This window comes from Eriocheir sinensis, unplaced genomic scaffold (genome assembly GCF_024679095.1).
Source record: "Eriocheir sinensis breed Jianghai 21 unplaced genomic scaffold, ASM2467909v1 Scaffold495, whole genome shotgun sequence".
Taxonomy (NCBI): domain Eukaryota; kingdom Metazoa; phylum Arthropoda; class Malacostraca; order Decapoda; family Varunidae; genus Eriocheir; species Eriocheir sinensis.
The window spans coordinates 270,992-286,942 of NW_026111826.1; the positions used below are offsets into that span (position 1 = coordinate 270,992).

Sequence of the window (15,951 nt, forward strand, 5' to 3'; positions counted from 1 at the left end):
TAAAAGAGAATACAACAGAACACAACAGAATAAAAGAGAATACAACAGAATACAACAGAATAAAAGAGAATACAACAGAATAAAAGAGAATACAACAGAATACAACAGAATAAAAGAGAATACAACAGAATACAACAGAATAAAAGAGAATAAAACAGAATAAAAGAGAATACAACAGAATACAACAGAATACAACAGAATAAAAGAGAATACAACAGAATACAACAGAATAAAAGAGAATACAACAGAATAAAAGATAATACAACAGAATACAACAGAATAAAAGAGAATACAACAGAATACAACAGAATAAAAGAGAATACAACAGAATAAAAGATAATACAACAGAATACAACAGAATAAAAGAGAATACAACAAAATACAACAGAATACAACAGAATAAAAGAGAATACAACAGAATACAACAGAATAAAAGAGAATACAACAGAATACAACAGAATAAAAGAGAATACAGCAGAATACAACAGAATAAAAGAGAATACAACAGAATACAACAGAATAAAAGAGAATACAACAGAATACAACAGAATAAAAGAGAATACAACAGAATAAAAGAGAATACAACAGAATAAAAGATAATACAACAGAATACAACAGAATAAAAGAGAATACAACAGAATAAAAGAGAATACAACAGAATACAACAGAATAAAAGATAATACAACAGAATACAACAGAATAAAAGAGAATACAACAGAATACAACAGAATAAAAGAGAATACAACAGAATAAAAGAGAATACAACAGAATACAACAAAATAAAAGAGAATACAACAGAATAAAAGAGAATACAACAGAATACAACAGAATAAAAGAGAATACAACAGAATACAACAGAATACAACAGAATAAAAGATAATACAACAGAATAAAAGATAATACAACAGAATACAACAGAATAAAAGAGAATACAACAGAATACAAAAGAATAAAAGATAATACAACAGAATACAACAGAATAAAAGAGAATACAACAGAATACAACAGAATAAAAGATAATACAACAGAATACAACAGAATACAACAGAATAAAAGAGAATACAACAGAATACAACAGAATAAAAGAGAATACAACAGAATAAAAGAGAATACAACAGAATACAACAGAATAAAAGATAATACAACAGAATACAACAGAATAAAAGAGAATACAACAGAATACAACAGATATAAAAGAGAATACAACAGAATACAACAGAATAAAAGATAATACAACAGAATACAACAGAATAAAAGAGAATACAACAGAATAAAAGAGAATACAACAGAATACAACAGAATAAAAGAGAATACAACAGAATACAACAGAATAAAAGAGAATACAACAGAATAAAAGATAATACAACAGAATACAACAGAATAAAAGAGAATACAACAGATTACAACATAATACAACAGAATAAAAGATAATACAACAGAATACAACAGAATAAAAGAGAATACAACAGAATACAACAGAATAAAAGATAATACAACAGAATACAACAGAATAAAAGAGAATACAACAGAATACAACAGAATAAAAGAGAATACAACAGAACACAACAGAATAAAAGAGAATACAACAGAATACAACAGAATACAACAGAATAAAAGAGAATACAACAGAATACAACAGAATAAAAGAGAATACAACAGAATAAAAGATAATACAACAGAATACAACAGAATAAAAGAGAATACAACAGAATACAACAGAATAAAAGAGAATACAACAGAATACAACAGAATAAAAGAGAATACAACAGAATACAACAGAATAAAAGATAATACAACAGAATACAACAGAATAAAAGATAATACAACAGAATACAACAGAATAAAAGAGAATACAACAGAATACAACAGAATAAAAGAGAATACAACAGAATAAAAGAGAATACAACAGAATAAAAGATAATACAACAGAATACAACAGAATAAAAGAGAATACAACAAAATACAACAGAATAAAAGAGAATACAACAGAAAACAACAGAATAAAAGCGAATACAACAGAATACAACAGAATACAACAGAATAAAAGAGAATACAACAGAATAAAAGAGAATACAACAGAATAAAAGATAATACAACAGAATACAACAGAATAAAAGAGAATACAACAGAATACAACAGAATAAAAGATAATACAACAGAATACAACAGAATAAAAGAGAATACAACAGAATACAACAGAATAAAAGAGAATACAACAGAATACAACAGAATAAAAGATAATACAACAGAATAAAAGAGAATACAACAGAATACAACAGAATACAACAGAATAAAAGAGAATACAACAGAATACAACAGAATAAAAGAGAATACAACAGAATAAAAGATAATACAACAGAATACAACAGAATAAAAGATAATACAACAGAATACAACAGAATAAAAGAGAATACAACAGAATACAACAGAATAAAAGAGAATACAACAGAATACAACAGAATAAAAGAGAATACAACAGAATACAACAGAATAAAAGATAATACAACAGAATAAAAGAGAATACAACAGAATAAAAGAGAATACAACAGAATAAAAGAGAATACAACAGAATACAACAGAATAAAAGATAATACAACAGAATACAACAGAATAAAAGAGAATACAACAGAATACAACAGAATAAAAGATAATACAACAGAATACAACAGAATAAAAGAGAATACAACAGAATACAACAGAATAAAAGAGAATACAACAGAATACAACAGAATAAAAGAGAATACAACAGAATACAACAGAAGAAAAGAGAATACAACAGAATACAACAGAATAAAAGAGAATACAACAGAATACAACAGAATAAAAGATAATACAACAGAATAAAAGAAAATACAACAGAATACAACAGAATAAAAGAGAATACAACAGAATAAAAGAGAATACAACAGAATAAAAGATAATACAACAGAATACAACAGAATAAAAGAGAATACAACAGAATACAACAGAATACAACAGAATAAAAGATAATACAACAGAATACAACAGAATAAAAGAGAATACAACAGAATAAAAGAGAATACAACAGAATAAAAGATAATACAACAGAATACAACAGAATAAAAGAGAATACAACAGAATACAACAGAATAAAAGAGAATACAACAGAATACAACAGAATAAAAGAGAATACAACAGAATAAAAGATAATACAACAGAATAAAAGATAATACAACAGAATACAACAGAATAAAAGAGAATACAACAGAATACAACAGAATAAAAGAGAATACAACAGAATACAACAGAATACAACAGAATAAGAGAATAAAACAGAATAAAAGATAATACAACAGAATAAAAGAGAATACAACAGAATACAACAGAATAAAAGATAATACAACAGAATACAACAGAATAAAAGAGAATACAACAGAATACAACAGAATAAAAGAGAATACAACAGAATAAAAGAGAATACAACAGAATAAAAGATAATACAACAGAATACAACAGAATAAAAGATAATACAACAGAATACAACAGAATAAAAGAGAATACAACAGAATACAACAGAATAAAAGATAATACAACAGAAAACAACAGAATAAAAGAGAATACAACAGAATACAACAGAATAAAAGATAATACAACAGAATACAACAGAATAAAAGAGAATACAACAGAATACAACAGAATAAAAAAAAATACAACAGAATAAAAGATAATACAACAGAATAAAAGAGAATACAACAGAATAAAAGAGAATACAACAGAATACAACAGAATAAAAGAGAATACAACAGAATAAAAGATAATACAACAGAATACAACAGAATATAAGAGAATACAACAGAATAAAAGAGAATACCAACAGAATACAACAGAATAAAAGAGAATACAACAGAATACAACAGAATAAAAGAGAATACAACAGAATAAAAGAGAATACAACAGAATACAACAGAATAAAAGATAATACAACAGAATACAACAGAATAAAAGAGAATACAACAGAATACAATAGACTAAAAGATAATACAACAGAATAAAAGAGAATACAACAGAATAAAAGAGAATACAACAGAATACAACAGAATAAAAGATAATACAATAGAATAAAAGAGAATACAACAGAATACAACAGAATAAAACAGAATACAACAGAATACAACATAATACAACAGAATAAAAGAGAATACAACAGAATACAACAAAATACAACAGAATAAAAGAGAATACAACAGAATAAAAGAGAATACAACAGAATAAAAGAGAATACAACAGAATACAATAGAATACAACAGAATAAAAGAGAATACAACAGAATACAACAGAATAAAAGATAATACAACAGAATACAACAGAATAAAAGAGAATACAACAGAATACAACAGAATAAAAGATAATACAACAGAATACAACAGAATAAAAGAGAATACAACAGAATAAAAGAGAATACAACAGAATAAAAGAGAATACAACAGAATAAAAGATAATACAAGATAATACAACAGAATACAACAGAATAAAAGATAATACAACAGAATACAACAGAATAAAAGAGAATACAACAGAATACAACAGAATAAAAGAGAATACAACAGAATACAACAGAATAAAAGATAATACAACAGAATACAACAGAATAAAAGAGAATACAACAGAATACAACAGAATAAATGAGAATACAACAGAATACAACAGAATAAAAGAGAATACAACAGAATAAAAGAGAATACAACAGAATACAACAGAATAAAAGAGAATACAACAGAATACAACAGAATACAACAGAATAAAAGAGAATACAACAGAATAAAAGAGAATACAACAGAATACAACAGAATAAAAGATAATACAACAGAATACAACAGAATAAAAGAGAATACAACAGAATAAAAGAGAATACAACAGAATACAAAAGAATAAAAGATAATACAACAGAATACAACAGAATAAAAGAGAATACAACAGAATAAAAGAGAATACAACAGAATAAAAGATAATACAACAGAATAAAAGATAATACAACAGAATACAACAGAATAAAAGAGAATACAACAGAATAAAAGAGAATACAACAGAATACAACAGAATAAAAGAGAATACAACAGAATACAACAGAATAAAAGAGAATACAACAGAATAAAAGATAATACAACAGAATACAACATAATAAAAGAGAATACAACAGAATACAACAGAATAAAAGAGAATACAACAGAATACAACAGAATAAAAGAGAATACAACAGAATAAAAGATAATACAACAGAATAAAACAGAATAAAAGAGAATACAACAGAATAAAAGAGAATACAACAGAATAAAAGAGAATACAACAGAATACAACAGAATAAAAGAGAATACAACAGAATACAACAGAATAAAAGATAATACAACAGAATACAACAGAATAAAAGAGAATACAACAGAATACAACAGAATAAAAGATAATACAACAGAATACAACAGAATAAAAGAGAATACAACAGAATAAAAGAGAATACAACAGAATAAAAGAGAATACAACAGAATAAAAGATAATACAACAGAATACAACAGAATAAAAGATAATACAACAGAATACAACAGAATAAAAGAGAATACAACAGAATACAACAGAATAAAAGAGAATACAACAGAATAAAAGAGAATACAACAGAATAAAAGATAATACAACAGAATACAACAGAATAAAAGAGAATACAACAGAATACAACAGAATAAAAGAGAATACAACAGAATAAAAGATAATACAACAGAATACAACAGAATAAAAGAGAATACAACAGAATAAAAGAGAATACAACAGAATACAACAGAATAAAAGAGAATACAACAGAATACAACAGAATAAAAGAGAATACAACAGAATAAAAGATAATACAACAGAATACAACAGAATAAAAGAGAATACAACAGAATACAACAGAATAAAAGAGAATACCAACAGAATACAACAGAATAAAAGAGAATACAACAGAATACAACAGAATAAAAGAGAATACAACAGAATAAAAGAGAATACAACAGAATACAACAGAATAAAAGAGAATACAACAGAATAAAAGAGAATACAACAGAATACAACAGACTAAAAGATAATACAACAGAATACAACAGAATAAAAGAGAATACAACAGAATAAAAGAGAATACAACAGAATAAAAGATAATACAACAGAATAAAAGAGAATACAACAGAATACAACAGAATAAAAGAGAATACAACAGAATACAACAGAATAAAAGAGAATACAACAGAATACAACAGAATACAACAGAATAAAAGAGAATACAACAGAATACAACAGAATAAAAGATAATACAACAGAATACAACAGAATAAAAGAGAATACAACAGAATACAACATAATACAACAGAATAAAAGAGAATACAACAGAATACAACAGAGTAAAAGATAATACAACAGAATACAACAGAATAAAAGAGAATACAACAGAATACAACAGAATACAACAGAATAAAAGATAATACAACAGAATACAACAGAATAAAAGAGAATACAACAGAATACAACAGAATAAAAGAGAATACAACAGAATAAAAGAGAATACAACAGAATAAAAGATAATACAACAGAATACAACAGAATAAAAGATAATACAACAGAATACAACAGAATAAAAGAGAATACAAAAGAATACAACAGAATACAACAGAATAAAAGAGAATACAACAGAATACAACAGAATAAAAGATAATACAACAGAATACAACAGAATAAAAGAGAATACAACAGAATAAATGAGAATACAACAGAATACAACAGAATAAAAGAGAATACAACAGAATACAACAGAATACAACAGAATAAAAGAGAATACAACAGAATACAACAGAATAAAAGAGAATACAACAGAATACAACAGAATACAACAGAATAAAAGAGAATACAACAGAATAAAAGAGAATACAACAGAATACAACAGAATACAACAGAATAAAAGATAATACAACAGAATACAACAGAATAAAAGAGAATACAACAGAATACAACAGAATAAAAGAGAATACAACAGAATACAACAGAATAAAAGAGAATACAACAGAATACAACAGAATAAAAGAGAATACAACAGAATACAACAGAATAAAAGAGAATACAACAGAATAAAAGATAATACAACAGAATAAAAGAGAATACAACAGAATAAAAGAGAATACAACAGAATACAACAGAATAAAAGAGAATACAACAGAATACAACAGAATAAAAGAGAATACAACAGAATAAAAGATAATACAACAGAATACAACAGAATAAAAGAGAATACAACAGAATAAAAGAGAATACAACAGAATAAAAGAGAATACAACAGAATAAAAGATAATACAACAGAATACAACAGAATAAAAGAGAATACAACAGAATAAAAGAGAATACAACAGAATAAAAGATAATACAACAGAATACAACAGAATAAAAGAGAATACAACAGAATACAACAGAATAAAAGAGAATACAACAGAATACAACAGAATAAAAGAGAATACAACAGAATACAACAGAATAAAAGAGAATACAACAGAATACAACAGAATAAAAGATAATACAACAGAATACAACAGAATAAAAGAGAATACAACAGAATACAACAGAATAAAAGAGAATACAACAGAATACAACAGAATAAAAGAGAATACAACAGAATACAACAGAATAAAAGAGAATACAACAGAATAAAAGAGAATACAACAGAATACAACAGAATAAAAGAGAATACAACAGAATAAAAGATAATACAACAGAATACAACAGAATAAAAGAGAATACAACAGAATAAAAGATAATACAACAGAATACAACAGAATAAAAGAGAATACAACAGAATACAACAGAATAAAAGAGAATACAACAGAATACAACAGAATACAACAGAATAAAAGAGAATACAACAGAATACAACAGAATAAAAGAGAATACAACAGAATACAACAGAATAAAAGAGAATACAACAGAATACAACAGAATAAAAGATAATACAACAGAATACAAGAGAATAAAAGAGAATACAACAGAATACAACAGAATAAAAGAGAATACAACAGAATAAAAGATAATACAACAGAATACAACAGAATAAAAGAGAATACAACAGAATACAACAGAATAAAAGAGAATACAACAGAATAAAAGAGAATACAACAAAATACAACAGAATAAAAGAGAATACAACAGAATACAACAGAATAAAAGAGAATACAACAGAATACAACAGAATAAAAGAGAATACAACAGAATAAAAGAGAATACAACAGAATACAACAGAATACAAGATAATACAACAGAATACAACAGAATATAAGAGAATACAACAGAATAAAAGAGAATACAACAGAATACAACAGAATAAAAGATAATACAACAGAATACAACAGAATAAAAGAGAATACAACAGAATAAAAGAGAATACAACAGAATAAAAGATAATACAACAGAATACAACAGAATACAAGATAATACAACAGAATAAAAGAGAATACAACATAATAAAAGAGAATACAACAGAATAAAAGATAATACAACAGAATACAACAGAATATAAGAGAATACAACAGAATAAAAGAGAATACAACAGAATACAACAGAATACAACAGAATAAAAGATAATACAACAGAATAAAAGAGAATACAACAGAATACAACAGAATAAAAGAGAATAGGATAGGTAGGGAAGGGATGGAAAGGAAGGCATGGGAAGGGATGGGATGGGAAGAAATGGAGTATGATATTCCCAAACACACACACACACACACACACACATATACACTCACTCACCCACCCAGATACATACATATTCAAAGTGTGTGTGTGTGTGTGTGTGTGTGTGTGTGTGTGTTATGCTCCTGAGACTTCCATATAGTTGTGTGTCACTTTCATGAGGTGCTTTTCCTACTAGTGTTTTTAGGGCGAGTCCATTCAAGGCACCTGTGTACCACCCCATACAAGCTCGAAGTCTTGACAAATGTGTGTTTCTTTAGCTTCATGGTACAGAGGAAGGGTCACACTACCACCAGGGTCATAAACTACCCAAGGAGATGCCCCAAACTCCTATGAAAGTCTTGACAAATGTGTGTTTCTTTAGGTTCATGGTACAGAGGAAGGGTCACACTACCTCCAGGGTCATAAAACTACCCAAGGAGATGCCCCAAACTCCTATGAAAGTCTTGACAAATGTGTGTTTCTTTAGCTTCATGGTACAGAGGAAGGGTCACACTACCACCAGGGTCATAAAACTACCCCAGGAAATGCCCACAACTCCTACGAAAGCCTTGTCAAATATGTGTTCTTGGGCGGCGAAATGTCTCATAATACGACCCTAAGAGCCACCTTGCCACCAGGGTCTGACCACCAACTGACTCCAAACCAACCCACTCCTCTCTTTGAACCCAGTCATGATTAGGACCACCCTATATATGGCAGGGACTTCACTATTCTGTACAACCGCTCCCACAACATGTCACGCTTGATGGCAGAGTCCCTTTTCATATGACAACTCTGCCCCGCACTGTGACCTGACATTGTACCGAGGGCAGCTGTGTGGCAGGAACTAACAGGAAGGAGAGAAGACTGAGAGCTGGAAATGGAAATAAAAAAGACCGAGAATTTTGCACAAAAGGAACAATTGCAGGAAGAAAATTGGTGCAAGAAGATGAACAAGGAAAATAGTTATAAAGTTAACAACACTCACCATTTGATTCCTGTGTGTCCCCTTCATCCTCCTCCTCCTCCTCTTGTTCTTCCTCCTCTTCTTCTTATGTCTGCAAATTAAGTTAGGAATGAGAACTGTATAAACACTGAGTCTTTTTGGGAATAATAAATTCCTTCATGAATTTTAATGTTTATTTTTATGAGAGAGAGAGAGAGAGAGAGAGAGAGAGAGAGAGAGAGAGAGAGAGAGAGAGAGAGAGAGAGAGAGAGTGCATTACCTATAGGAACAGTAGTAAAGGTTTAGCATGAGGGCAAGGAGGAGGTGGCGGCCAGTGGTCCACCCTGACCCTCAAAGCTAACAGGGAAACAAGACAAAGGAAATATTACCTGAGAACCTAACCTCCCTTGTCTATGGCCTCCTGTGACCTATAAAGACTTATTCTATTACAGGGTTTAGACAAGAATTGCTCCGCTCTTTATAATGATTCTAGGACCACAGTACGTATGGAAATAGTTCGCATGCATAAAATTCGTATGCAATTTTTCGTAAGCAAATGTTTGTAAGGGATAATGTTCGTTTGAAAAAAGTACGTATGCAATTCAATATTATAATAAATAAATAAATAAAAATCACGGGCCGGGGCCAGCCGAAAATTTAGCAGGCAGAAGTATGGGGCCATCCAGTCCCCATTAAAGCTAATGATACATATATGGAAAAAATTAACATCTATATATAGTGAGAGTTATCACCTTCATATCACAGGTAAAACTCCAGAAATACACCCACCAACTACCAGTGACAATGGAGCAGTGCAAAGCCTGCCCCATTTTTACCAAGGCAACCTGACCAAATCTAACCTAACCATTGAGTAAATAGAACGTTAAATGGTAAAAAGCGCTCAAAATAACGGAAAAGATGAGTAAAAAGATGAATTAATCTAACCTAACCACATCTGATTTCTGGAATAACACCCAAATAGTTAGGGATAAATGTCAAAATAATTAGGCTACCCTTTCTTCAATAATCCCTTAATGATAACAGAAATACTCTAACCTATCACTGCCGCTGCCGATGTCAATGGAGGTGGAATTGGTGGAGTGGACATGGCGGCTGACCCCAATCACTGCTGAGGGTCTAACACCATCATCACCACCACCACCATCAACACTGCCATCACCATCACCACCACCACCATCACCACCATCAACTCACCACCACCACCGTCATCACCACCACCACCATCACCACCGCCGTCATCACCACCGCCGTCATCATCACCACCAACACCTGTCACCACTGCCGTCATCACCACCGCCGTCATCACCACCACCACCATCACCACCGCCGTCATCACCACCACCATCACCACCGCCGTCATCACCACCGCCGTCATCACCACCACCACCATCACCGCCGTCATCACCACCACCATCACCACCGCCGTCATCACCACCGCCGTCATCACCACCACCAACACCTGTCACCACCGCCGTCATCACCACCGCCGTCATCATCACCACCAACACCTGTCACCGCCGTCATCACCACCACCACCATCACCGCCGTCATCACCACCGCCGTCATCACCACCACCACCATCACCGCCGTCATCACCACCGCCGTCACCACCACCAACACCATCACCACCAACACCTGTCGCCACCACCGCCGTCACCACCACCACCATCACCGCCGCCATCACCACCACCACCACCATCACATGAAACAGATTTTCCAATTTTCCCCTATTTCCACGCCCTGATTTCCTGTCCCTGCACACTAAAATAAGGGCAAAGGATCCACCTACCTTCCCACAGCATGGCGCTTCCGGGCACTTTATAATAACCTAAAAAAACAAGAAAAATACAGCGCTGTCTCGGCAGCCTTCACAGACGACAGGGAAAATGGAGGCCGTGACGTCATCATAGTGTTGGAACTTTAATACACGACAACCTTAGAACTTGACGACGGATAAATAGAGCAAGTTCACTGGTAAAAACACGCTCAAAATAACGGATAAGGGGAGACGAATAAGATCAGGGTATGCTATTAAGTATTAACGAAAGAAGAAAACGATACCCGAAGGGAAAGTTTGCATCAGTAAAGTCTTCAGAACACTTGAACTCGGGGCATAATAACGTGTTTAAGTGTGCAGGGTGACGTGGGTAAGTGTGGAAAAGTGTACAAAAGTGTGCAGAAGGATATGAGAAGCGAGACAGAGCGGGGAAGGTCAAAATATTAATAATTTACTCTTTCTTCTCTCTCTCTCTCTCTCTCTCTCTCTCTCTATCTATTGTCTATTTCTTTCTCGTAGTAGTAGTAGTAGTAGTAGTAGACTGCACCAATTTTTCCTTCATCAACGTTGTAGTGCGAGGATGGACTAAGCTTAATTAAGGTGACCTTTCTGAGACAAAATCCGGGGACATTTTCGGTGGATCCGAGGCTCAAAAACCTCCAAATGTAGCGTTTTTGTCACTGAAAGACTAAAACGGGGACACTGCCGGGCTTAGTACCATTCATGGAGCAGCATTCAAAAGTCTCTCACCCTATTTGGTTGATTGATTGATAGTTTATTGTTGCAAGTAAAAAAATAAAGGAGAAGGGAGTTCCTTAGCTATATACACTGCGCCGAGGTCCACAACTATATATACGTAGAGTTTGCTCAACATTTTCGTGTTCTTTTTTATCTTTGAGTCACAGTGAAAACCGGGGACAGGTCACTGAAAACGGGAACGTCTGGTCACCCTAAATAAGTTTCCTGCCTTCCTTCAGTGGTCCAGTGTTACACGACTGACTCCTTGAAAAACAAGCTCGGCCGTGTATTTCCCTCAACTCAATATTAACTATATAGAAATGCAACGTTCTGGAGCCATCGGATTAACGTAGAATCACTTAGGTTTAAGGACAGACTACCTATGTCTGGACCATGGGGTCTGTGTGGTCTGATTTTCTATGTAAATCTATGTAAATTTAAATCCACACAGCTCCGGTAGCTATGACGTAATGTTTAAATCTCCGCTTACCCAATCAGCTGATCGGTCACCTCAGCGCGTACACTACTGATATATCGTTTCCGGAGTCATCACACTCGTACAGAACATGTTTATTGCATGACTTGACCTGACCTAGCATACCGAGACACAGGGATGGATGAAATTCTCTAATATATAAACTTACGAGAAAATAACAAGTTTTTCTCTCTCAGAATGGCAATACCCCCGCCAATGGACTCGATCGCTCGCCATATATAATTCTTCCGCCTCGTCATATTACTTTTTTTTTTCAGCTTTCTCGTCCCCTGCATGAATGATACTTGATGCTGTACTTAACGGCAACATCAATTAAGGGCTGATATCGAATTAAGCCGTGCTGGGAAGAGAGAGAGAGAGAGAGAGAGAGAGAGAGAGAGAGAGAGAGAGAGAGAGAGAGAGAGAGAGAGAGAGAGAGAGAGAGAGATGCTGACTTTAAATATCACTTCTTCATCGAGTCCGAGCCATGCTGAATGCTGAGAGCCGAGATGCTGACCTTAAATGCTGACTTGAGGATATGTTAGCTGACTTCAGATATCACTTTTCTTCATCGAGTGAGCCATGCTGAATACCGAGAGCCGAGATGCTGACTTTAAATGCTGACTTGAGGATATGCTGATCGACTTCAGAGATCACATGCTAAACTCAAAGCAAAGTCAGCATATTATATTTATAGCATATAATTGGTATAGAAAAATCAGTCATGCTGAGTACAGACTGACACATCATTGAATGTTTAATGCTGTCATGCTGATAACTTGACCATCCTGAGTTCAAAATAGTCAGCATTGATACACAGACTATGCTGAGTGGGAATTAACAATAATGACTTAATAAACCCTATATGCTGAGCTCAGATGCATGAAACTCACACATGCTGACTTAAATGCTGACTGATTCTGAGCCATGAGTTTATTGACCTTATAACACAAATGCATGCTGACTTGAGGTACGTGTTGGCCGATCGATCGACATCAAGGATACTCAGCACTCAGCATAAAACTGATTTTCACTGCTGAACTAATTAACTATAAGAGATGAAGAACCCTTAGAATATATATCATTCTAGATCTCTTCCTTTCCTCTATGAAACACATAGGAATGTATAACTATCTCCTATAAGTCACCCTAAGGCCCTTGCTCATGGTACAAGATACAGTAATGTCTTTGATAAACTAACTCAAAAGATGGACAATTGTAACCTATATGAGTGATAATATATATTGAACAAGCCCTCTTTCCATTATTTTTGCAGTATTAAGGAATATATATCAAGCTGCTAACTCATCCCTTGCTCATGGTAGAAGATTGTGATATGTCTTTGATAAACTAACTCAAAAGATGGACAATTGTAACCTATCCGAGTGATAATATATATTGAACAAGCCCTCTTTCCATTATTTTTGCAGTATTAAGAATATATATCAAGCTGCTAACTCATCCCTTGCTCATGGTGGAAGATTGTGATATGTCTTTGATAAACTAACTCAAAAGATGGACAATTGTGCCTGATATATATACTGAACAAGACCTCGATCCATTGTCTATATAGTATTAAGGAATATATATCAAGCTGCTAACTCATCCCTTGCTCATGGTAGAAGATTCAGTGATATGTCTTTGATAAACTAACTCAAAAGATGGACAATTGTGCCTGATATATATACTGAACAAGACCTCGATCCATTGTCTATGCAGCATTGAGGGATAGGTATATCAGTTTCCTAACTCACCCCTTGCTCATGGTATCTTCCTAAGGCATTGCTAGACTTGTTTTTATATGCCAAAGATTGAGTACATTAAGACCTTCTCAAAGTCTTACCCAAGAGTTAGTGCTTGATATAAAACTATGCTCATGATAATTAAGGCTTCACAAATGCTGACACTGCCCATGGGAAGACTTAATGTCAGGTAATTATCAAAACTAACACATAATTAATGGTTTTGATCCCCCAGAAAATAAGGTCGCTACGGGGGGGGGGTCTGGAAGAGGCTGATCGAGGGTCTGGGGGCTTGAGCTAGGGGGCTTCAGGTAAGGGAAAATACATATAATTAATAGCTTGGACATCAATAATCTAGACCAACCCTTGCTTATGGTAGCTTTCCAAGGCATCGCTTATAGACTTTTTATAATATAGCAAAAATAGAGCACCATCAAGGCTTTCTCAGTCCAATTACTCAAGAATTAGTTCAGTGCTTGTTATAGTATTGTTTTCTCGGCCAACCCTTGACAAGGCTATTAAAACTGTTCTTGACAATGCTAGTAATTATCTAACATATACTGGAACCCTTACTAATGTTACATAACAAAGTGGAGACTTAATTGCTGGGGATATTTGATTCATAGTTCCATATTAATTCTTTTTGCTCATTGGAAAGGTTAATTAAAATGTTACCACCAGTATTATGCTAACACACTTGCTAGGTTGGGTTAGGTGACCAATTACTGGGGCCTGAGGGTCTTAGGGCTGACACGGGAAGGGAAAACACTTATATTTAATGTCTTTGACCCCCAGAATAAAGGTAATTGGGAGTTGAGACTGGGGGTGGGACTGCACTGGGGACTTGAGGGGGCTGGGTACATACTGTTTGGGCGGGTAAATCATTCTTCTACATCAATCCTCTGTTATTTTTAAGCTTAAGAACTTTGACTAAAAGCAGCTATGGACCTTCAACTGTAAGGACGAGGCAAATTCTACTAGTCTGAGGCCTTTTCAAGCACTCAAAATCTCTCTTTAAATAGTTTGGGGGAGATAATTCATTCCTTTACATCAAGCGTGTTATTTTTTAAGCTTGAGAACTTTGACTAAAAGCAGTGCTGGACCTTCAACTGTAGAGACATGGCAAATTCTATGTTTGAGGCCTTTTTAAATAGTCAAATCCCTTCTTATATGTTGTTTGAGGAGGTAATTAATTCTCCTATGAACTTACATGGCAAATTCTGAGTGTACGAAGCCTTTCCAAATAGTCAGTCTCTTTAAATACTGTATGGGGAAATAATTGATTCTCCTACATCAACCCTTGCTCAATGTGATGCTTTAAAGCTTGATATCTAGCCAGAACTAAGCTTTCAAGGGTTAAACATGGCAAATTCTGAGTGTACGAAGCCTTTCCAAATAGTCAGTCTCTTTAAATACTGTATGGGGAAGTAATTGATTCTCCTACACAAACCCTTGCTCAATGTGATGCTTTAGAGCTTGATATCTAGCCAGAACTAAGCTTTCAAGGGTTAAACATTGCAAATTCTGAGTGTACGAAGCCTTTCCAAATAGTCAGTCT

At 33.1% G+C, this 15,951-nt stretch overlaps 1 protein-coding gene across 46 annotated transcripts in view; it reads right to left on the reverse strand.

Annotated features, from left to right (window-relative positions):
• The window catches only part of LOC126992604 (rRNA/tRNA 2'-O-methyltransferase fibrillarin-like protein 1), a 117,188-nt gene that overhangs the window by 95,308 nt on the left and 5,929 nt on the right, over nt 1-15,951 (reverse strand). Inside the window, exons 1-2 of one of the 46 annotated variants that reach the window (XR_007746695.1) lie at nt 11,451-11,588; nt 9,683-9,752 (exon numbers count right to left, since the gene is read on the reverse strand). The exons of 34 other annotated variants lie outside the window; for them this stretch is intronic. The gene's annotated coding sequence lies outside the window, so the exon portion shown is untranslated. Of the gene's footprint in view, nt 1-9,682; nt 9,753-9,920; nt 9,998-10,696; nt 10,850-11,450; nt 11,816-15,951 lie in introns of those variants that run through there. 11 more of the 46 variants (XR_007746693.1, XR_007746694.1, XR_007746692.1 and 8 more) reach the window with 11 other exon arrangements.